Source organism: Capra hircus, chromosome 6, assembly GCF_001704415.2.
Source record: "Capra hircus breed San Clemente chromosome 6, ASM170441v1, whole genome shotgun sequence".
NCBI classification, from domain to species: Eukaryota; Metazoa; Chordata; class Mammalia; order Artiodactyla; family Bovidae; genus Capra; species Capra hircus.
The window spans coordinates 72,576,987-72,601,442 of NC_030813.1; the positions used below are offsets into that span (position 1 = coordinate 72,576,987).

Consider the following 24,456-nt stretch of genomic DNA (forward strand, 5'->3'; position numbering starts at 1 on the left):
GAGAAAAGTGAAAGTGAAGTCGCTCAGTCGTGTCCGACTCTTAGCGACCCCTTGGACTGCAGCCTACCAGGCTCCTCCATCCATGGGATTTTCCAGGCAAGAGTACTGGAGTGGAGTGCCATTGCCTTCTCCACCCTTAATCCTATAGTCATTTATTTTATTTTATTTTTTTGAAAGCATCTACCTATATGAACCACCTCATGGAAGGTGCTACTAGCTGGGACCTGCAGAAATCTCTCTGGGCTCACATTTACCATCTTCTCCTCCCCCTCCCAGCCATTCTGATATCTCTGTAATGCCGAAAATACCAAACTAAGAGAAAAAGGTTATCAGTGGCATGGGAGGGACTTCCTGGACTTTTCTGGTGGTCCAGTGGCAGAGAATCCTTGCTCCCAATGCAAGGGCCCTGGGTTCAATTCCTGGTCGGGGAACTAGATCCCATAAGCCACAACGAAGACCCAGTACAGTCAAATAAATACATTTAAAAAACAAAAGTGATCAGCGGCAGATACTCTCAATAAACCATCCCATGGTGAACTGATGAAACAAAGAAAGCAGATGGATCATTCTTTAGGGTCATCTCCCAATTTACTTTAGCTTGTGTCTCCTTTATGTTCACTGTGGACTTTCTGGAAGCAACGAGCTCTTGAACCATTCTGTATTTTCTTAAGTGAAAAAAATAACATGCCACCATTTCTCCAAGGAAGGTGCTGGGTCTTTGGAAGCAGAGCTTTCTCCCTCATCACTTACTGAGCTACTCTGGATGGAGTGTCAGGGGGAATCACCCAGGCTGTCAGTGTCTCTCAGAAATTGACACATAGGAGTAGAATATTGATCTGCTTCCTCAGGCTAACACAAGGCTATGTTAAAGGAAAGGACTTTTTTTGTTTTTGTTTGTTCTTCAAATATGAACCTGGTGGTTAATGTCTTTAAGCTTAGAACAGTAGTTCTCATGCCTGCTGGGCCTTATAATCACCTGTAGAAATGTCCAGGACCACTACAGACCTCCTGAACCAAAACCACACTGTAGGAAGCCAGCATGGTAGAAACACAAAGAATATTTTGGCTCTCACAAGATTTTACAACTTAATTGTTAAAATCAACTATAAACAGTTAGGACCTCTTATTTCTTATACTCGGAGAAGGCGATGGCACCCCACTCCAGTACTCTTGCCTGGAAAATCCCATGGGCGGAGGAGCCTGGTGGGCTGCAGTCCATGGGGTCACTTAAAGTCGGACACAACTGAGCGACTTCACTTTCACTTTTCACTTTCATGCATTGGAGAAGGAAATGGCAACCCACTCCACTGTTCTTGCCTGGAGAATCCCAGGGACGGGAGAGCCTCGTGGGCTGCCATCTATGGGGTCACACAGAGTCGGACACAACTGAAGCGACTTAGCAGCATTTCTTATACTGTAAAGATGCTTTAAAGTATCTTCTAACTCTGCTGCTGTATATCATCTCAACACTTAAGCAGACAGTAGGTTGAGGTAGTTTTAAAGGAATAAACTTCTAAAAATATACATTGGAGAAGAAATTTAGACATTACACTATTTACCTTTCATATATATGGTCAGGAATGTGGAAAATGTCTTTAATATTATGAATTATTAAGAGAAATTTCACTATGCTTTGAAAAATTCAGAAATAATATAAAACCCTTTAAAAATCTTTTTCAAATAGAACATATTCTTGGGCTTCCCTGGTGATTCAGTGGTTAAGAATCGGAGATCCCACGTGCCGAGGAGCAACTAAGCCCGTGCGCCACAACTACTGAGCCCGTGCAGCAAGACAAGCCACCGCGATGAAAAGACAAGCCACCGAAATGAGAAGTCAGAGCACACAATGAAGGGTGGCCCCTGCTCACCTCGACTGAGAAAGCCTTCATGCAGCAGCAAAAAACCCACCGCAGTCCAAAAATAAAATAAATCTTAAAAAAAATTCTGTTTTCTTTGAAGTTTTTTCTTTTTTTAAATTGGAGTGCAATTGCTCTACAATGTTGTGTTAACTTTCTGCTGCATGACTAAGTTTATGCATATATCCCCTCGCTCGTAGAAAAACACATTCTTGTGTTGAGATTAGAATTTTTTTTTTAATTTATTTTTGGCTGTGCTGGGTCTTCTTTGCCTTGCACGGGCTTTCTCTAGCTGTGGTGAACACGAGCTACTCTTTGTTGCGGAGCACGGGCTTCTCCTTGCAGTGGTTTCACTTGTTCCGGAGCACAGGCTCTAGAGCCCGGACTCAGGAGTTGTGGCCCATGGGGTTAGCTGCTCCACGGCGTGTAGAATCTTCCCAGACCAGGGATCCAATCTGTGTCCCCTGCATCGGCAGGCAGATTCTTAACCACTGTGACACCAGGGAACTCCAAGATTAGAATGTAAGAAAGCAGAGCATCATAAGGAAAATTCCTTCTACCTTATGACCATACAAATTTCCATAATTGATTTAGAAACCAAAGATTACAGTGGAAGAGATTTGCCAACCTTGACAAACGATTCTATACATTTTTGAATTTTCCAATGCAGGAAATGCTCAAGTTTAAGTTATTATTTATATAGACAATTTATAGAATACAACTTAAAACTGAACATTAGGTTATGAATACACCTACACACATAGCATCATTGCTGTCTTCAGATAAACAAGGTTCCAAATCTAAAGAGGAAAAGACTTTTTAATGCTATATTGATTACAATTTTACTTGTTAAAAAAAAACAGAGGAAAATACAACAAAATATTAACAGTGTTTATATCTAGACTGTGGGAAACAGATGACCTAAATTTTTTCTTTTTTATATTTTTCTCTTTTTTAATATTTATTACCTTGAAATTAGATTTAGTATTTTTCTTTAAAAATTAGTCTTTTATTTTTATTTATTTTTAATTTTTAAAATTAATTTACTTATTTTAATTTGAGGCTAATTACTTTACAATATTGTGGAAAAATTAGTTCTATCACATGTGTATGCATCCCTAAAAGAGCTTTCTGAAAGTTTTTATGTTTTTGAGATCTATAAAAACAATATCACACTATATATAATTCTTCCGTAGATTGCTTTATCCATCAACATGTTTTCAAGATTCATTCATATCTCAACATGTAGAGAAGTTTATTTATATTCAGTTGTTTCCATTTAGTGAACATACTACAATGTATTTATGTCTTTTCCTGTTGGTGGATATTTGGGTTGTCTCCAGTGTTTTGCTATTATGAACACTGTGTCTCTGAACACTTTTGTATATATCCTCTGAAGCACTTTTAGGAAGATTTTTCTAGGAGTGGAACTGGTCGTAAGGCATGTGACTAGTAGCTTTACAGCATTATACCAACTTCTTTTCCAAAATTGTTAAACAAAACTATACTATACTCCTCATACATACACTATTGATATTGTGTATAAAATAGATAACTACAAGAACAGGGGACTAATATAGCACAGGGGACTCAATGCTCTCTGGTAACCTAAATGGGAAGAAAATCCCCAAAAGAGGGGGAGATATATATGTATAGCTGACTCACTTTGTTGTACAGTAGAAACTAACAACATTATAAAGGAGCAACACTCCAATAAAGATTAGTTTTAAAAAACTGCAAATGGAAAAAAGAAAAACTGTACTACTACCAGCAATGAATAGCATTTCCTTTTCTCTACATTCTCATCAAGACTTGTACTGTCAAACTTTTTTTTTCCAAAATGGTTAGATTTTTTTTTTCATCCATGAATAATATCTAAACCTTCTTGAAGCTGTTTATGTTTCCATCCTGCTTAACTTCTTGACGCTAAAAGTTTCCATACATTTACTATTTAGTGTGTAAAAGAGTGTTTCCTGCTGGAGCTCAGAAGGAGATTTGAGGTATTTTTGGAGAGTTTAGACTGTCTGCAGGCTAGCTCGTTATTTCCACTGGTCACCAAGAACAATAGGAAAGATGGATGGAAAACTAATTACAGCAGACCTTTTGTCTGTATAATGCTAAAAATGTTTCTATCTTCCCTTCTACAGAGCTCCCGGGAGTCAGGACTTGACTCTGCACTTAAAAAATGCGTTAGCTGTATCAATTTATTTTTCCCTCACCCTTAAAGCAAATATCAAAGTCTCCAGATCAAAAGGACAGAGATGGACTTAAAACAACTGAATAAGGAAGAAGAAAGGATGTAGGGATAGGAAGGAAGAATGAAAGGGATTATTTGGCTGTGGGCTTAAAATAAGACATAAACATGTGAGACCAACTAATGTGCTCAGTGTTTGAACCGCAATACCGTGATCATGGGGGTACTGCCTTCCAGTTTAAAAGCGGGTTAGTATTAGCTCTTTCAGTTTTGCTCACAATCCTCTTAGAAATAGAATGGAATTGATCCTGTTTTGTGATCAAGAAAGGTTAACTAACTTATCTACAGTGTCAGAGGAAGACTCAGAATTCTCTTTTTTGTTCTGGCCACAGCTGTAACGTCAGCTCTTGATGTCATGAGCAAGATTGATGCCTACTTCCAAAATGCAGTCTCCTTGCACTCTTTTGATGTCATAGGAACTCTAAGGTATGATTAAATCACCTACTTGGATCTTCGAGCTCCAGTTTTGGTCATGGTCTTTCCCTTTAGTGAAGAGCTGGAACTGGGGCAGCCAGGCCATTTCTGACTGACTTGTCTCTCCAGCCTCATTCCCTTAGTGGCTGCCACAGCCCAACCCTCTTGTAGAATTCTTCACCTCTCCTGGGAAACCCCTAGTATCTACTTGACACCAAGGCAACAGAGAGAATGAAATCATCCCCTTTCAAGTTTTGTTCTGACTCCACACTTTGAAGTACATTTTGGGGAAACGTTCAAGTCTGTCTGGTAAGATCTGAACCCTTAACTTCTGATCCAGTGTAACAGCTATGGGCACACACGGAACCACCTGCCAGCTCACAATGACAAGCACACTCTATTCTCCCCAAACATGCTGCACTTGACCTCATGGGGCAGGAAGGCTTAGTGCTTGAATTCATTCCTTCCTACTGGTCACCAGCAATGCTACCACCCCAAGTACCTCTCATTTCTCAAAGTTTTGTTAGGTGAAGGTATCATCAGATTTAGTTTTCAGTGTTTCAGCCCTGCTCTGGGGTTGCGTATCTCTTAGGAGTTAAGCCAAGACTTAAACATATGAAATGCTGCCTTGCTATATTCTAAGTTCTGTATATCCTGTGTACACTTTTATATGTGTTCGGTGTATTTGCTAATTCAGCTTAGTACTTTCCAGGTCCTCCTCTTTAGATTTGCTTTCCTCTTGCCTTAGAAGCTCCTCTATTTCAGGAAACTCAGCAGCATTAAAAGCAAACTGAAACTTGAGTTAATGTAGTCAAAAGGTCAAATAATTAGAAATCTTGAGCACTAATCGTTTGAAATATCACTTTGCTGAGCCTCCGTTTCTTTCATGGAAAGAAGGGGTATAATAATACACACCTGAGTCTAGTTCACAGCTCTGTTGTAAAGTTCATATGATATCGTTGTAAGGAAAGTGTTTCTAAACTGTAAAGTGTTTGCTTATGGAAAATACTATTTTTTAAAGTAACTAACTTATTTGGCAGTGCCAGGTCTTCCTTATGGCATGTGGGATTTTAGTTGCAACATGTGGGATCTAGTTCCCTGACTAGGGATGGAACCCAGGTCCTCTGCTTTGGGAGTGCAGAGTCCTACCCACTGAATCACCAGGGAAATCCTTATGCGTGCGTTCATGCTAAGTCACTTCAGTCGTGTCCGACTCTTTGCCACCCTATGGACTATAGCCTGCCAGGCTCCTCTGTCCATGGGATTTCCCAGGCAAGAATACTGAGTGGGTTGTCATCCTCTCCTCCAGGGGATCTTCCCTGACCCAGGGATAGAACCCACGTCTCTTATGTCTCCTGCATTGGCAGGAGGGTTCTTCACCACTAGAGCTACCTAGGAAGCCCCAGTCCTGTACTATTGTTTTTTAAAAACCATAGTTCCGTAGGGCATCTTCTGGGTAGCAAACTGGTAAGAATTTTAAGTTTCATTCTTTCTGAGTTTCAATCCCTTTTTTAATCTTTCTGGAATGGTAATGCACAATGGTTGAAATCAGAACCTTTTTTTGAAAAAAAAAAAAAATCAAATGCTGTATATATTGCTCCATCTTTAGAGATATTCCTAGATGGAACTTCTCAGTACTAACCAGATGAGGGTGGCAGGTTTTCTCATTAGCAGTTCTACACATTGTATATTGATTTGAACTTAGCTATTGATATCTTCCATAAAATATTAGTTTCTTTGCTCATTCCTCACCACCACTCCCTAACTTCTACTTTCATCTACTAATGAGAAAGCATTACTAGGACAGAAGTTGAGTAGTGAGGAAGTTAATAAGCAGGAACAATTATTCCATGAATTGGTGAGTAGAGTTTTTGAGGCTGTCTTGGCCTACGAGAATAATGACCAAATGGAAGTCATTTTGAAATAATTTGTTCATGGGCTTGTCTTCCCCACCAAATTATAGGCTTTCCTTGGTGTTTATGTCATCTCGTACAGATTTCCATTTCTTCAGCATTCATTAGGCGTGTCTACCACTTAATACGTGCTCATTGTGTGTCTTTTGAACTGAATGTAGCCAATGGCATCTGACATGGCTTGATTTAGGACAAAAGTTAGGAAGACAGTGCTCTGTGTTTTCAACAATCAGGACCTGCCATGTTCAAAACCAAAACATAATACTGGAAAAAATAACATTCTAGCCTCCTAATAATGCCCTTTGGTTCTCACTGCCCCAAACAACACAGAGCTGATTCCTATTTTTGAATCAGATACAGAAACCTCACAACAACATATGTATTGAGTAATTATTATGTGCCAGGCACAGTCCTAAATGTCTTAGACATATTGACTCCTTTAAGTGTTAGAAGAACAATAACACTATGTGATAGACACTCTTATTGTCTCCACTTAATACATGTGTAAACTGATGGAAATTATACACTTTCCCCCAAGGCAATGTGTATAACTTTCTCCAAGTCACAAATCAAGTGAGTGGCAGAGCAGGCATTAAAACCCAGAAAGTGTAATTTCTGCATCCATGTTTTTAACCATCACACAGCCTTTCCTCTGTGTACCAAGTATCTAGGTAGATAGAAGCACCCTGATAGGTGGTTGCGGGAAGGGGGGCAGTAAGTAGTGCTCCTGGGACAGGAGTGGGCTGTGTCCCCTGTCTGCTCTAGCTTCTGTGGGGTGGGGCTGGTCTGAGAGCAGCGCTTCCTCCCTGTGACATGTTTCTCAACCCTGGTGACCAGACATGACTCTGACCCAGCTAAATGGATTAGTTGTGATTTCAGTTAATAGCAGCAGCACCACCAGTCAGGCTAGCTTCTTTCCCCCCCACACATACTCTTCTTTAATTAGTACAGATGTACTTGAAAGATGACATTCTATGAATAATATAGTATACAAATGAGAAAGAGTTACAGCATCTGACAGAATGGGTCAGATGGGTTGGCTCCAACCAGATCAGCTGGATCTTAGTGAGTATTGCTGCTATTTTAACCCCTACATGTATGCAGTTTCGTTGACTTGATTAAGGAACTTCCTAAGACTATTGTTGGAACAAATCCTTCAGCAGTCCAGACCTTCTATAGCCATTTGCAGAAAATAGCAAGATATTGTGAAAAACTGTTGGGAGTGAATGACTTCCAGCAGTGAATTAATCATTAATTAACTTTGGACATAAAATTCTTTGCCTGAACACTGAGTTCTTTCCACTGATAGCCCAACTCATGTTCTAATCCAAAGATTTGTATGTGGAAACATGGGAAAACAGTGAAAATCAATAATAAAACCTTAGACTCCTTTTGTGAAATAAGTGGAGTACTCAGTCTATACCTCCTTAGAAATAGATGGGCAAATGAAAGAGGGCAATCCCATTTCCACAATCATCCTAGAGGAGATCTCCATTTTGTAAGCAGGTTGCTTTTCAAAGGTTCATTTCCACTATGATTGTTATGAATTCAGAAATTTTTCTCTAGAAATAACACTATAAACTATAGTATTATAATTATAGTAGATAGAATCCCAGGCTAACCCACAAAGGGGAATGTAACTGAAATGCTATATAATTCATAACTGGAAAAGAATAGAAAATAATCCTGATAAATTATCCTAGTGAAATTTAATAAGAAATCATTTCTTTATTTTGAAAGCAATGCTTAAGAAAAAGGAATGTTAATTAAAATTTGACTTGAGAGAGACGAGGTTTTGGTGCAGATATGAAAGGGGTTTGGCAGGGAAAGTTTTGAGAATATTAGATGCTTATAGCACAACTTTGATGCATGTGAAGTATGCAGAATAGTCCCTGACACTTTGCTGGGTGTGTATGAAGGCTTATGATCAAACACATGTTGATCGAACTTTATTTTCAAAAATCATGGCTTATCTTTGTCTTGATATGAAGGCATAGTAATTAGAACTGCATTTTGTCTGTGTGTCCTAGATGAACTAAGGAGGGGGAAAGAGGAAGAAGAAGAAAAGGGGAATGTTGAGAAGGATTGATGTGAAAAGCAGGTCATCTGAGATACGATTAATGATGTGAATGGTAAAGAAAAAGCCAGAGGTTACTTTGCATGGTCCTCTCCTCCGCATCCTTTTAGCCAGTCCCTAAGTGGCGCTGTCAGACAAGAACAGTTTAGTTGCTGGCCAGAGCTCTTTGTAGGTGGGAAGGGAAAGAGAAGCAGAAATAAAGTTCTCTTGAAAGAGAGAATGTTTGTGTTTCTTTAACAGATGAATTATATGTAGGGGATACATGTTAAATCCTCATTAATGAGTGAAAATACTAAACTCGTATTGAATAATGGAAAGATCATTGAGCAAGAAGTCAGAGCTGATTTTGACTTTAATGCCTCTATCTTGGCTGAGGTTTGTTTTTTTCAGTTTGGGGATTTCTTCTTTTTTAACTTATTTGAAATTTAGTTCTCTTCTCTGTAAAATGTGAATAAAAACTTCCCTTCCTGCCTATTTACTCTGGTTGTGATCCAGTGAAATTGCTGAATGTTATGTTCATGAGACAACTTAGAAAGCTGTAAAATAACATACACATTTCTAAGAGTGTTATGATTATTTCTTCAGCCAGAAAAAGTGAAGTTATTGGGTCAGATGACCTCTGAGATCGTTTCTCTTTTTAAATTCTGATGATGAGAATGGCCTGGGTTTTGAATTTTCATGTTATTCTTCATCAGCAGTTTAATGATGTCATGGACCTGAGAAAGGGGAATACAGTGTCCCCCTAGAGCATGTCCATGATCTACTCAGCACTTTGTACCTAGTTTGTACTTCAAAGGACAACTGAGGGACCCAAGAAACATTTTGAGCCACAGTGCCTTTTTAAATATTCAGTCTACCTGTTAAATTAACATGGCCATATAATTTGAGTGGTGACATTTAAGTGTAAAAGGGATACTTGAATAATTACACCAGAACCACAGGCATATATGAAAAATGCCCAGGCATGTAAAACGTTAAATTTCTCATTTTGGTGTGGGATAGTAAAAATTCTCCTTTGAATTTAGGGATCTGAGCTACTGTTACATATTAGCAAGATGCAGGCCTTATTAGGATCTTGAGGATAGACCACATATACCTACCCAAAGTATTGAATAGGAGGCTGCTTTTTGCTCTCAAGAAAGCATACTCTTGCAGCTCTATGGTTAAAAGGTAAGAGGATACACTACAGCTTCAAATTTTCTAACTTTCATTTTCATTTCAGTTTGAATACACAGAATAGAATTTATCTCAAAGGGTGAATGATGCTTGGGCTTCTGCCTGCTTTGGATATTGTTAGCAGAGTTGTACTAGAGCTTAGTAAGTGTGAATACCTATTACATATCAAACAGAGATTGGTCCTATGATCAAACATAAATAAAACGAAAATAGCTTGTACTAGAGATTTCCATGAATCAGAGCCAAGCCTTTTCAAACCAGATAAAACAGGAGGCATGAGACTTGTGAAGAAAACTGAATCATCAAACCTTCTGTTTGAAAAATGTCTGATGCTCTAACACACGAAGAAATTAGACTTCTGTTATGGTATTTCTAAAGAGAACCATTAACCATAAAGACAAATTTGCAGAATCAAGTAACAAAAGATCAACTTTCTAAAGTTTGTGGAGAAAAAAAATGGCACAAACAAGTCAAAAGGGCAGATTAACATTCTTTTTATGTTTTGGAGTATATTTTTAATATTAGTTTTTATGTCACCCATTAAGCTTCCTAATTATGTTTTATCTAGAACATTAATTATATAAAGTCAGTATTGAGGTGCACGTGTTTGTTGCATAGAAAAGGAAGGATGCTCACAAACTTAAAAGTTAGGACTTCCCTAGTGGTCCAGTGGTTAAGACTCTGCCCTCCCAATGCAAGGGGTCTGGGTTCCATCCCTGGTCATAGAACTAGATTCCCCATACTGCAACTATGATCCCTCATAAGACCTAGCACAGCCAAATAAAAAATAAAAATAAACTTTAAATTCTGATAATGGAAATCAATCTGGTATTTTAAAAATGTGGTCCCTCTAAACCATGCATAGATAATTGAGATTAAAGTAGAATTGTCATATTTCTCTGTCATCATCCTGTCACTTTAGAATGTTAAAAAATTAGTTTCTTTCTGAAAATGTTCTCACTCCTGTGCCTGACTCTGAAGAGGGCTGTTCATTTGTAAATCTGGGGACATGTCATCATGATTTATTGTTTTTAAAATGTATGCTGGGTTATATAGTATTTTTGCCTGAGTCCTAATTACCTAGTAAGGAACAGTAGTTGGGCACCTTCATGGGACTACACATGCATGATAAGTAGATGTTCAGGCTGCTGGCTCATAGGCTGTTGAAACCTGCCCAGTGCAAGCAGGCGTAACTTCCTCCGGTTGTTTGTGCATTTGCTGGAAAGGTTCTTTGATAGAACGGAATTATCTCTTTGCACAAATACACTTGAATCAATTATTATTTTTTATGGTCCAACTATCATTCTTATTTTATGACTGTACTTTAAGTAATGGATAAAATGACACACACCTGGTTTCTTTGTAGAGCTCCAAATTATGCCAAAGTCCAACCATGCATGCTGCTTGTTGCCATGATACTCAGTTATATGGGCCTTATTTTTTTCCCCCATTGAGTGGTTTTTATGAACAGGTGTTCAGCTAATGGGATAAACAGAGAGCGTGCAGCTCTAGCCTAACAATTAACATCACAAAATAATTAGAAAGGACAGATATACCAGAAAGCTAGCTCTGAACCTACAGTAGATCTTTTCTCTGAGCATCAGATATAATTTTGCAGAAAGAGCCTGGATGGAGCATCAGAAGACCTGCATGCTCCTTCCAACAGTAGCACTTAAGTCTCCAAGTGACTTTGGACAACTCACTTAATTGTTTTGAACCTCCATTTCTTCATCTATAATTGAAACTATAATCCTACTCCACTTGTCTCAGAGGGTTGTTGTAGGATTCAGTGAGACAGATTAAATTGATGAATATCACTATAGATTATAAACATGGTATAGATATAAGATACCATTGTTAAGGTTCTAATCCAGCTTTCAGTGGTTCAGGATACAACATTGGGCAACTGATAACATCAGGTTTTGAGATCATTTATCTGACAAAACACCATAAAAACTTTACTCTGCTTTATTCCTAATAAGATTTCTTAAAATATTTCATTTGCTTTGTCCAGTAATCAGTCAGCAATACAAAGAAATGAAATGCTTCTAAAACTGCCAACTCAAGTTTAAGAAAATAACATTTTGATCATGCTCTTTAAGTTCTAGAAAATTATTTCAATCAGTTTTTAAAGTCTTATAAAAGAAACTTAGTGAAGCTTCTAAATGTTTGAAATACTAGACTGCTGCTGCCGCTAAGTCACTTCAGTCGTGTCCAACTCTGCGACCCCATAGCTGGCAGCCCACCAGGCTCCTCTGTCCCTGGGATTCTCCAGTCAAGAACACTGGAGTGGTTGCCATTTCCTTCTCCAATGCATGCATGCATGCCAAGTCACTTCAGTTGTATCCAACTCTGTGCGACCCCATGGACAGCAGCCCACCAGGCTCCTCCATCGGCAGGAGTCTCCAGGCAAGAATATTGGAGTGGGATGCCATTTCCTTCTCCGTGAAATACTAGACTAGAACTTACAATATCAGGCATCTCCATTTTGTATGGGCGATTCAATATTCCATATTGCTTAGAAAAAACACAGGCCAGCTAGCCCACTCCACTCCATTCCCCTGTCTTCCACCAACCAGATCTAAATGGTGGTTGAATATACCTGTGAGGGTATTCATTATAGCAACATTTGCGAGAATTGTAGGCAGAAGAAATGTCTAAAACTAGAGGATTAGATAAACCAATGGATTAAGTAGCAGACTATTAAAATGGAGTTAGAAATAATGCATTGGAAATATTAGAAATATAACTGGCAACATAGGTAGACCACAAAAATGTGGTGTACTATGAATTAAGGAATGTGTTAATTCAACATGAGCCTAAAGACAAAAAAGAGACTTTGAAGATGAAAATACTGTTGGACTGCCCCATCTTTCAGAGCTTGCCTGTATAATTCTTTCCAATGCATTTGCTGCATAATGAGGGAATATATTACAGCTTACCTCATACCCTTCACGCTGCAGACTACCTGGGCTGGCTTTTTTTCCTGAAGGGCAAGGTGAATAGCTGGTCATTGACCTCCATGTCCACATACTCCATGCTTTTCAGTGCCATCATCAAATGACTCTCTAGCCGTCTCTCACCCAATTGAAACAGCATAGGGTCCTTTGCCACTTCTCATAGACGTGTTTCTCTTGAGCTAGTTGGAAAGACTCTCTTTCCTTTTAAACTGTGGAACCCTAAACTGGGCACCAGGCTAATGAAGGCAGGAGAAGACCTCCCTCTTTCTTCACACATGCTTCATAAACCTCAGTTCTAGTCATCTCCAAAGGATGCTATTCTACTATTCACAAAGAGCGTGAAGAACACATAATAAAGTGATAGACACGTACAGGCATAAATTATTGAATTAAAGATTTTTAAAAAACAGATTTCACTCCTGGACCAGTAGACTAGAAATTTGGAAAGGAGGGAGGGAATATAAGCACCAGGGAAAGTCGTTTATGTAAATTTCCTCAGGGAGCAAGCACACAGGAAGGAAACAAAAATACATCAACAAAAACTAGACTGTCTAACCAGATCTGTCATGCTCTTAAGAATTACAGGAAGCTTCCTTCATGATCCATCTAGGTCTAATAGCTGGAATGACGGCCATTGGTTTCCTGCCCAGTGTACACAGAGAGATTAGAGTGGATCGGTATCTGCCTTATGTTGTACATGACTTTGTTTTTGTTTTAACATGTAAAGATAGAATAGTTCATTCACGAATGATCTGATTGGATTTTTATGTTTGATCACTTTTTATCAAAACCACCAGAAGTAAGTTACAAGAAATTATATGAGGATAGGTAAAAGTAATGTGCGTGCTAAGTCTCTTCAGTTGTGTCCGACTCTTTGCAACCTTGTGGAATGTAGCCCTCCAGGCTCATCTGTCCATGGGATTCTCCAGGCAAGAATACTAGTGGGTTGCCATGTCCTTCTCCAGGGGATCTTCCCAACCTAGGAAACGAAACTGAGTCTCTTAAGTCTCCTGCATTGGCAGGTGGGTTCTTTACCACTAGTGCCACCTGAAAAGCTTAACTTCTCTACTTTCAAAAGACCTTCTATCATGTCCTAAACATGGCCATGTGCTAACAAGAGCCTAAAGCAAATATCAGAGTAACTTGACGTTGTGATTTGTTGATCACAAGTTTCCTTGAACCCCTAGCATTCATTTTGAACTTCTTTTTGGTGTGCCAATATAAATAAACCAGCTCTCTGGCCGGGCAGGACGGATACAGTGCTTCCCACAGGGAACCTGAGTCATTGGGGAGTGAGTAACTTGGCAGAGAGGCCAGAATGAAGAGTGAGGAGGCCTGGGTTCACAGTCAGCTCAGCCTCCAACTAACCCAAGATAGAGGGCAACTCACCCTACTCTCTTGTACCTTCATATACTGTAGTCACAGGTGACCAAATAATATATTGCTCAAGGTCAGGTATTTTTTAGAATGAAAGGAGGCACTAGTAGTAATCCACTGGAACAACTGATGTTTTAAGATTTTCCTTCCCACTTAAAATTCCATAATAGCTGAAGTAGAGCTGAAAATATAACGGGTTCCTGACCACCAGACTCCTGCTCTGCTTCCCAGGCTAGGCTGTCTGCACTGTGAGGACCTGTCTACCTTGGAGATCTGTGGAGGAGTGTTTCCTGTATCACCTAAAGATCAAGGCACTTCCCCAGCCATTAAAAAGGATAGCCTGATCTGCACCTGCTTGGTCAGGCACTCATATGACCCAGACCCTGCCTGTGTTCAGAATATACAGCACTGGAACCCTAAAGCCACATCAAGGTCACTGGCAGGCAGGGGAGGCTAAGGGAGCCGGGCCAGGAAGAGGGCAGATGCAGGCAACCCCTGTGTGGGGACAGGCCCTTTTCTTTGCAGCCTCAAGCCTGTTCTCCACTGGCCCAAGGCCTGTGGACAGGACAGGTGTGCTCCAGGGGCTGCCTTGGGATCCTCAGTTGTTGGGTTTTTTTATGGGGGGGTGGGGGTGGGGGGTACGGCATCACATGGAATTCAGGATCTTAGTTCCTGACCAGTGATTTAATCTGTGCCTCCTGCATGGAAGCACAGAGTCCCTCCTCAGGTGTTGGTTTTTAATAGGCAGGTTGCTGCTGCTGCTGCTGCTGCTAAGTCACTTCAGTCATGTCCAACTCTGTGTGACCCCATAGACAGCAGCCCACCAGGCTCCCCCATTCCTGGGATTCTCCAGGCAAGATCACAGGTTAGTTCTTCATAAATCACTCCAGGCCACAGGCCACCCCTCTAACAATTTCATCATTGCATAGCCCTGTTCACCTGGCTTTTTCAATTTGGGGGAAACCATCAACAAAATCCAAAAACTGATCTGGGTGACAGATCATGACAAAGCCTTAAAATATATATGTATAGCCAAGAAAAGTAAGCCATTCCACACTGAAAGAATTTAGAAACAAAGATAAAGGGAAAATATTCAGACATGTCATACCAAGAAGGTAGAAATTCTGTCATTGTTTTATAATCCTATTTCATCAGTGGTGCAAACCTGTCACTTACTTAAAAAAAAAATTTTTTTTTTTTTTTGGTGAAACTCTGAATGGTAAGAAGAAGAAACATTTGGCTTCATCTGCAGCATTAAACCAAATTTGAGGGTGCTACCCTGGTGACAACAGTCTAATTCTTTACCCCAGAGCTTGGGTCTGCTGTCTCCTGGTCCCCAGAGGCCCAGGACAATGCTCACCTTTCCCCTCCTCGCTCACGGTTGTTCTCACCAGTCAGGACTCTGTGCCGTGTGGCTCCTGTATCCAGCAGACTCTGCTTCCCCAGAGAGAGGTTCAGAACACCCCGACCACACCCCTCTTCAGAGGCTGGCCCTACCTAGTATAGGGCCACTTGCCAACAAGAACTGCAGCAATCTGAGCTTTCCAAATGGAAGCAAGTCTGTCAGAGTCACAGGAACTAAGGGGACACCTTGCCCCAGGCTGCAGGACTGGGTCCCCAAGGGAGGAGGCCCCTTGTCACTAAGCCTGGGCAAGTTGCTCTGCCAGTGCCAGCCTTCTGCCCTGAGAAGGAAGAAGGTAATATTTATAGAGCCCTGGGAGCAGAATTTATTGACTTCTTAATCTCTGCTATAGTAACCTGACGGTGACTTTCCATTTCTCAGAAAGATACATGAAAGGCAGCCCTCTCTGAGGAGGATGAATGCATTTAACAAAGAATAGACTCATTCAGAAAAAGAAATCTCTTAGGGCCCACAATGTGTAGGAAGGTCCATAGGGGAAGTGACTGTAGGACTTCTATTGAAAACTCCCAATCTTGGTATAATTTCCCCCAGCAAGTTGCCTGGGATTCTGAGTAATAGGCATTATGGTGATGGTAATGGTTTAGTCGCCAAGTCATATCCAACTCTTTTGTGACCCCATGGACTGTAGCCTGGCAGGCTCCTCCGTCCATGGGATTTCCTGGGCAAGAATACTGGAGTGGGTTGCCATTCCCTTCTCCAGGGGATCTTCCTAACCCAGGGATTGAACCCACGTCTCCTGCACAGCACATTTTGCCTAAAACTTTGATTCTGCTGATTACTCCCAATGGTAATTATATTCAAAGAACTCCCAGATGTGTTATCTTGCTGGAACCTATGTAATATACCAGGGAGGGACATAACTCATTAAACAATCATTGTCTATTAACATTATAACTTTAATTAGTTTTCCAGAGCTGGGTAAGCAAAGCCCTATGGGGATGAGACCCTAGAAATTATTGGACTTGGAGGAGAAATGGAAGAAACCACCTAAAATACGGCAGGTGGCCCAGGCAGAGCAGGTGAGGCTCTGTGGCCCCAAGGGCAGCCCCACACCCACCCCTGCATGGACTCAGGTGCCAAGGCAAGGGCCCCACAGGAAGAGCAGAAACCACAAACTCCACTCCGCTCATGTTTCTGCCCGAGCTGCCCTGGGAATCATGATGAAAAGACCCGTGGTGCCAAATAGACTCATCCCAATGCTGAGAACCTGGGCTAACTCCCAAAAGACCAACTTGGCTGTCCCCCAGAGCAGAGCGCCTGGTGCATCCGCCCTGATTCTTTTCAATAATTATAATCCCCTGGCTTAGATTAGATATTATGTAGGAAACAAAAGGAAGCTTTAGTTTTGAAACATCCCTTCTCACACGTTAGCACAATCCTTAAATAATGCACCTTTGAGGCTCTGACTAATTCGTCACGCCTGCCACCGGGAACATGTCTGGGTTCCAAGAATTTGCTGGAAATGCGCCGGATACCCTTCCCTAGCTACAGTTGGAAGTGTGGTGCTGAGGACTCAGAAGCAGTGGTCTTGGGGGTCCCTCATCCTCTGAGGTCCTATCACTATCCAACTCGGTCCCTGGGACACGATGGTTGAGGGGTTTGGGGGGTCATGTGGCCAAGGGCAGGCCCTGCCCTGTCCATGTGTCTCGTGAGTGATTTGGGTTTCACTGGTTCCCATCCCCAGCTGCACATTAGAATCACCTGCGGAGCTTTAAAAAGTAATACTGGAACCACCCATTCTTGGGTTCTGATTTAATAGGTTGGGGCGAGGCTCAATCCCAGGTATTTTTCTCCAGGTGCACAACCACTGCCTGAGATGATCTCTGGGACCCTTCCAGTTCTATAAAAGTCCACAATTCTGATGGTTTGAGCCTTCACTTTATTTACTGAGTTAATTTTTCCCCAAAATACTAGTTTTTCATTTTCATTATGCTGCATAGGCAGATTCTTAGAAATGCTTTTAGTTATCTAAAAACAGGTGAATTGTTAAATTATTGCTTGTTGAATATAACTGGCTTCTAACACTGCACGTTTAAAGTGTGCGATCTGATCAGTTTTCACAAGTGAGAAATGGTTGCCTAATCATGATAGTGAACACACCCATCGTCCCCAAATCCTCCTAATCTGCGTAACTGTCTTTCCAGTTCCCCTGTCTCAGGTAGCCACTGAGCTGCTTGCTGTTACTATAGAGTAGTTTGAATATTTTATCATTTTGTGCCATGCAGTATGTACTACTTTTGGCTTGGCTTCTTATATCCTTGTGCTTGAGATTTCAAACTCTGTAAGAACAGAAGCCACCTTATATTTCTTTTCTCCTCCTCTCGGCCCCCAACTAACCTTTGCTCAGAGAAGCCCCTTAATCATTATTTGCTCGACGGAAATCAGACCTTTATGACCTTACAACTGAGCTTCGGTTTGGTGGCAAGAAGTGCCTGCTGTGTTAATGATCTTGACTCCCCACTACTTCTCTGTAGGTTCCTAGTCAGCAGCTTCAGCTCAGTTAAAAAATTATGCACTTTCTTAAATCTGAGTCTTTATTTAGGGTCATGGACTGCTAGGGATCCAGAAAATGAGCGTCCAGATTAGTACTGGGGGCAGAGGGCAGGGGAACTACATGGAAAAAGCTCTTGGATTTCCCCAGATTCTTAATCACCAGACTCTTGATCCAAAAGGAGGAATTATGGAATTCCGGGTTTGATCCCTGGGTCGGGAAGATCCCCCTGGAGAAGGGAATGGCAACCCACTACAGTATTCTTGCCTGGAGAATTCCATGGACAGAGGAGTCTGATGGGCTACAGTCCATGGGGTCGCACAGAGTTGGACACGACTGAGGTACTAACACACACACATGGAATTCACATCATGTTTCATTCCTTATTCTAGTCCTAGGCATTTATGAACATGATGTCTAATTATAACCCCCCTACTATCTGCTCCCCCTACTTTTTCCTTCCCCAATCCCCAGTACCTGTGTTTTGTTTTCTGGACTCTGGTTATTCTTAACCCTACTGAACTAAACACGCTCCAGGGCCCTGTTGATTGTCAGTGCTACCTCATGGAAATTTTTTTGCATTCCTAGTCTAAGATCTTCTCACCTAAGCTTTGTGGTATGTTGTGCCTTTTAATTCTTATTCCACTTTTACTTAACAATCTGCCTAGATACCTAGTGCTCAAATATCACACAGTTACATTTCTGCAAAGCCCCAGAGCATATTTATTTTCATCTTAAACAAGATCAATGTTTTCATTGTTATAACTGATAAAGATTATGAGAACCAGAAGTAACAACAAACAGCATGGCAGATTCTCAGCGGAGCCACCTCTAATCAACCCAGAGACAACTTCCCTTTGAGAAATTTTGACTCCTTTTGGGTCAAAAAATATTTTAAAATGATACTACATCTGATTTTAGACTAAGGTGTAGAATAACAATATCGACTTCTAAAGGATAGAAATTCATATGCATTGAGCACAATCCTACAAGCGCTGCTTTCACTGTGTCTTTCAGAGATAGGAGAGAAAAAGAAAAACATCTCACCTGCTAGTCAAAAGGTCAACACAGACTCCCCCTGGCTCCAAATCCCCCTCCACCCCCAGGCAGGGTTGCAAACGTCTAATGCCTCACACCCCTCAGCGTTCTCTGGCTCCCTGCTTGGGGCCGGCTCTTTAATTCTCCCTTTTGCCTCTACCTTTTCCTATCAGAATAGCAAACACGGTCACGACAGCATTTCAGTCCAGTCTCTACACAAGTTCATTCCTCTGCCCGAAAGGCAAACCTCTGAAAGTTACTTACGTGGAAGCGGCAAAGGCAAGCCCTGGATTTGGATGCTGAGTTAGCTGATGCCAGCCTGCTTAAATAGCTGGGTTGGCTGACGCAGGCTGTGGATAGCACGTTTATTTACGCCTGTGAGTGCACGCTCAAGCAGGGGCCTGAAAAACCTGCAGCGTGGGCAGGCGGAGAACAGCCGAGAGTTCCATCCCTCCTGGTAATTCAGGTTTGGTATTCAGGCGGTGACTTCTGACAGTCTCGTGGAACTTTCTCGGCACTGCCTTCTTATCCCTGATCTCTTTCTTGGCAGAGGAGAACTCTTCACCAAGATCGCATGAGAGAGGTGCAGCTGAGAGAAAAAGGAACAAATGCAGGACCCTGGACCCTTGGGCTGAGCTCCTTATTTTGAATGGACTTCCAGTAAATGTTGCCTCATTTCAAAGCATAGGCTTGGTGAGGTTGATTTTGCAGCTCCGTGGACAGGATGACAAACTAAAAGCCTGGGCAACAGCCCAATCAATGAAAAGTGTTGTTTTTTTTTTTTTTCTTCAGGCACGGAATGTACAAATAACAGTTATAAGGGAGGATCAGGCTAGGATGATACAATGTGAGGTCCCTTTTGAAAGAGATTTTAATTTCTTTCCCTCTGCATCTAGACTGTCCTCCCAGTTGTCCCTCCTCTTCCTTTGTTAATGAAATTCCTAGCTGAGAGTTGCAGGATTCCCCATGAGAGCTCAAATAAATAACCAGTGTGTGAGCAAGGCTGTGGGAAGATGCTCTCTCAGGGTACATGTTCAATGGTTTGTGTGGCCATCAGAGGAAAGCTTCCTAAGGGTGAGGGTATGTGTGTGGGTGTGGGGACCCAGGTAGTCAGTGTTTATCTGGATTTTACAGCTAGATACAGGAGTTAATAGTCAACTGCATGACACTAAACACATTAAGTGGGTTTGATTTTAAGAGGATGAAGGGAGACAGGGTTTGGTGAGATCATTTATGAGAGCATCTGTGTATATTTGCTGGTACGTAGCCCATACTGGTAAGTACCATCCAGATAAACACAACCTATATTTTTTACTTCACTGGAGAAAGAAAAGGCCCACTTGATTCTCTTGGGAACAGCGGCTGTAGGTGAAAGAAGAGCAGCAATCATTCAGAATATTTCTTTCTCTCTTGGAAAAGGGGACAATGGTCATAAAACATGTGTGGGAGAAAAGCGGAGACAGGGAGCCTAGCCCACCCTATCCCTGGTTACCAGAGGAATTCTTTTGTTTCTCCTAATTCATTGGCTAACTTCTGACTGTTCTGTGGCCAAATCTGGATTCTCGCCTCCCAGGTTTCTTGAATACAAGGTCTATGTCTTGTTCATCTTTTGACACCCACAGTGCCTGGCACAAACTCTTGTGACAATGAAGGTGATTGTCATCATCTAGGATCTAGAGAAACTGACTACGTGCCAGCATCTGGGCAAAATCGTTTATAGAGAGTTGCTTGCTTATTTAATCCTCACAATTCTATGAGTTAGTTTTTTTTTAATATCATCCCTTCACAGATAAGGGAACTGATAGTCAGAAAAAATTAAATGACTTTCCTAAGGTCACAGCAAGTGGTAGAGGTAGAATTTGAATCCCTACCTCTGGTTCCAGCGTCTGATGATACTCAGGATTGATTTGAAGCAATATTTTGAAAGTTGCCTAAGAATGTTTTCACCTATTCTTATTTGTTTACTTGTTTATCATTAGTCTCCCAGAATGTGATTTCCTTGACCTTAATGACCTTGCCTGCTTGTCCAATCCTGTAAACCCAGCACCCAGCACAGTGTACAGTACAAAGCAGGTGCTTGCTCAGTAAGTATATGCTACTTGTTCAGTTTCTAAATTCCTTTGAAGGCTGTGTATCCCAAGAGACAGAGTCTGACATCAACAGTCTTATCTTGCTCCAGACGCATTTCTTTCGCTCTTGTATAATGCACTGGTTTCAAGCTGTTTCTCTTTATCCAGTGTATCATGGAGATGAAACTAAAAGTGGCTGAAACCACAGAGCAGTTTTACGTCAATTAAGAACTCTGCGAGTATGTGGTTTCAGTTTGTCCAGTGGTGCAATGAGGTCCTCAAGACCCAGACTTTTTCTATTTTTCATTCTGTAGCCTTCAGAGTGGCAGTGTTACCACCCCTCATGGTGGCAAGGTTGCTGCAGTAGTTGGGTACATTTCATTCTTAGATGAAGCTGAAGCTCCAGTACTTTAGACACCTGATGTGAAGAGCTGCCTCACTGGAAAAGACCCTGATGCTGGGAAAGACTGTGGGCAGGAGGATAAGGAGGCAACAGAGAATGAAATGGTTGGATGGCATCACTGACTTAATAGACATGAATTTGAGCAAACTCTGGAAGATGGTGAAGGACAGGGAAGCCTAGCGTGCTGCAATCCATGGGGTCGCAAAGAGTCTGATATGACTTAGCAACTGAACAACAACAAGACAGGTAGGAGGTAATGTGGGCTTTCTCCTTAGTATCTCTCTTTGTCAGAGAGAAAAATCTATCCAGAAACCATCAGCAAATTTCCAGTTATGTCTTCTTGCTGAGAAGTGGATCATATGAATACCACATTGGCTAAATCCATCATCTGCAGGGAGGAAATGAATCACACTGATCAAAGTTTATCTCATGAGCCCAGAGGAAAAGTTCCATATTCCTCAGACAAGTTTCCCTGTTATCTAAACAAAATCAGGGTTCAGTGAATAGAGAGGTAGTACAGAAGTGCTACCAACAGTTCTGTCGATCTAAGAAGTCCTTTGAAGTATGACAACCTCAATGGCTTTAGTGCTTAGGCACCATCCAGGCCTCAAAAATTGGGTTTTCAATTTGTGTAGGTGTGTTTTAAGTGGGAGCTTCCCAGGTGGTGCTAGTGGTAAAGAACTCACCTGCCAATGCAGGAGACAAAAGAGATACAGGTTCAATCCCTGGTTGGAAAGATCCCCTGGAGGAGCGCATGGCAACCCGCTTCAGTATTCTTGCCTGGAGAATCCCCACGGACAGAGGAGCTTGTCGGGCTACAGTCCATAGCATTGCAAAGAGTTAGACACAACTGAAGCAACTTAGCATGCATGCATGCATGCACCTGTTTTAAATGAGAAAAGGTTGCTTTGGCTCTCAGCAGAATTAAAACAATTTCATCAAGCCATAATTAAGAGAAGTAGCTGACCACAGTGGTTTTTTTCTATAGATTTAGAACCTAGGTCTTTATATGACCACTGATTTTCTGCATATCCAAGGAATAGCATATAATCTGTTAGCCTCTCATCTTCTCCTATGTCAAATGGGGTTGATGGAGCTGTTGACTTCTTAGAAACATCAAGTCCAATAATGCAACTAATTATAAAAAGGATTACAAAACAAGGTATGGGGGTTTAAGGCTCAGTTTCCTGCTCCTCCTCTTGTTTATTATTTTTTGGTGAACAACATAATCCCACATGCATCTGCCTCTGCCTGAGGGCTTCAGCTATTGCCTGGGATGTGTGAATTAGAAATATATGGTTGATACAGTAATTCTCACATGTGTTTTTTTTTTTCTCCTGGTGGTTAACACACTTCAAATTGACACCTGCAGAGGGGTAATTACTTTCCCTTGCTTTGCTGTTCTAGACCTCTTCCCTGTGGTGAGCTTCAGGAATTATCTGTTGTCACCATCAAGAGAATTAGGATGGCTCTCAGCCTTAGCGCCATCTTTTGAGAAACAGCAGAATGAAGTGGAGGAAAGAAGTGAAAGTGCAGGCTAAAGCGCAAAAGAAGAAAGACGAGGCGGAGGTCCAAGTAAACTTGTACCCCATGGAAGCCACCAAAGCAGAAACAAGAGAAGCCAGAGGCCAGGGACGGTGGTACAAATTGTTGAATTGCCTACTATCTAGAACTTGTCTCAGTGGATCTGGAATGTCTATGGCCATTCTGATCCCCTCCACCACCTTTGGGAGATTCACCTTGTTCACATCAAAGCCCTCCCTTTTGGTCCTTTGCCCTGGACCTGTGACATTCTGGGCTAGTTCTCTTCCCAGCTGTGGCTGAATGTAACGTGTACAATAAATCATCTCTTTTGCTGTCTTACCAGAAGAAAAAAGAGAGAGAGAATTAGGATAAGGGATGAAGTGAGCTAGTTGTTACGCTCTACAAGGAAGGAACAATGTCTGGGAATTGGTAAAAAAAAAAAAAAAGTTTTTGCCAAGCGACTGGAAAAATGGTAGAAAGGAAAGTGTATGGGCTCCTGAATCATACAGACTTGGATTTAAGCCCCATCTCTGCCACTTTCCATCCATGTGACCCACAGAAAGTTGTGTAACTTCTCTCAGACTTAGTTTCCTCAGCTGTAAAATGGGAATAATGATGCTTATCTCACAGGTTTGCCATAAAGACCAGATATAATACAGGTAAATTGTAGTATAGTGCCTAGAACATGGTATATGACCAACAATTAGTAGCTACTGCTAATACTTAAAACAGGACCCCAGATTTTCCTTGGTCTTCTTTGTGGAACCCACACATGGTGGGCATAAAGTATTTGAGCCTAAAACCCCCAAGTACTACAATAAACAAAGGTGTTTGGTAGAGTCACATAGATGGCAGTGATATCTGAATAACTATTGTCTTCCTGTCCAAAGCTAGACATCACTGGGTGCATCCCCATATGAATGGGGAACACGTGCAACAGGGCACTAGTGCAGAGAGAGAAGTCATTCCTTGGGAGTCAGGAAACTATCAAAAGCATTTAAGAAAATTCACTGTGAAGGATACAAACCTCCCAAAGGCCCAAATCTGACTTGTACAGAAGCAGATGGGGAAGAGTGGGTAACTAAAATGCAGAAGCATACTTGCTGGACGTTCTGCCCCCAAGGTATGAACCTGTAGACAGAGAGACTGAGAATTCTCTACAGTTGATGTGGAAGTTCTGACTCCTGCATGCCCTTCCTGGTCCAGCCTGTCCGGGGTGCAGAACAGAACAGCGTGGGAGGCAGAAAAGGATCTGCAGAAGACAGAGAGCCTGGATCCAGAAGAGGAGGCCAGTTGGCCTGGGTAGGAGGCGTCTCCCTTGGCTGCCCCCATCAGTGGGTGTCACAGTTTCCCTGGTGAAGTAGGGCTGGCGGTTACGACATAACCACACTCTGTTCGTTGTAGTTTGTTGTACACCTAGCAGTGATTAGGTCATTCTCTCGGTGAACCATAGGCATTCCATCCTCAGTGTGGAATCCATC

At 41.5% G+C, this 24,456-nt stretch overlaps 1 protein-coding gene across 2 annotated transcripts in view; it reads right to left on the reverse strand.

The window, feature by feature from the left end:
• HOPX (HOP homeobox) overlaps window positions 1–19,815 on the reverse strand; it is a 31,668-nt gene extending 11,853 nt beyond the window's left edge. The window contains exon 1 of one of the 2 annotated variants that reach the window (XM_005681640.3): window positions 19,244–19,815. The gene's annotated coding sequence lies outside the window, so the exon portion shown is untranslated. The remainder of the gene's footprint in view (window positions 1–19,243) is intronic. The other variant, XM_005681641.3, reaches the window with a different exon arrangement.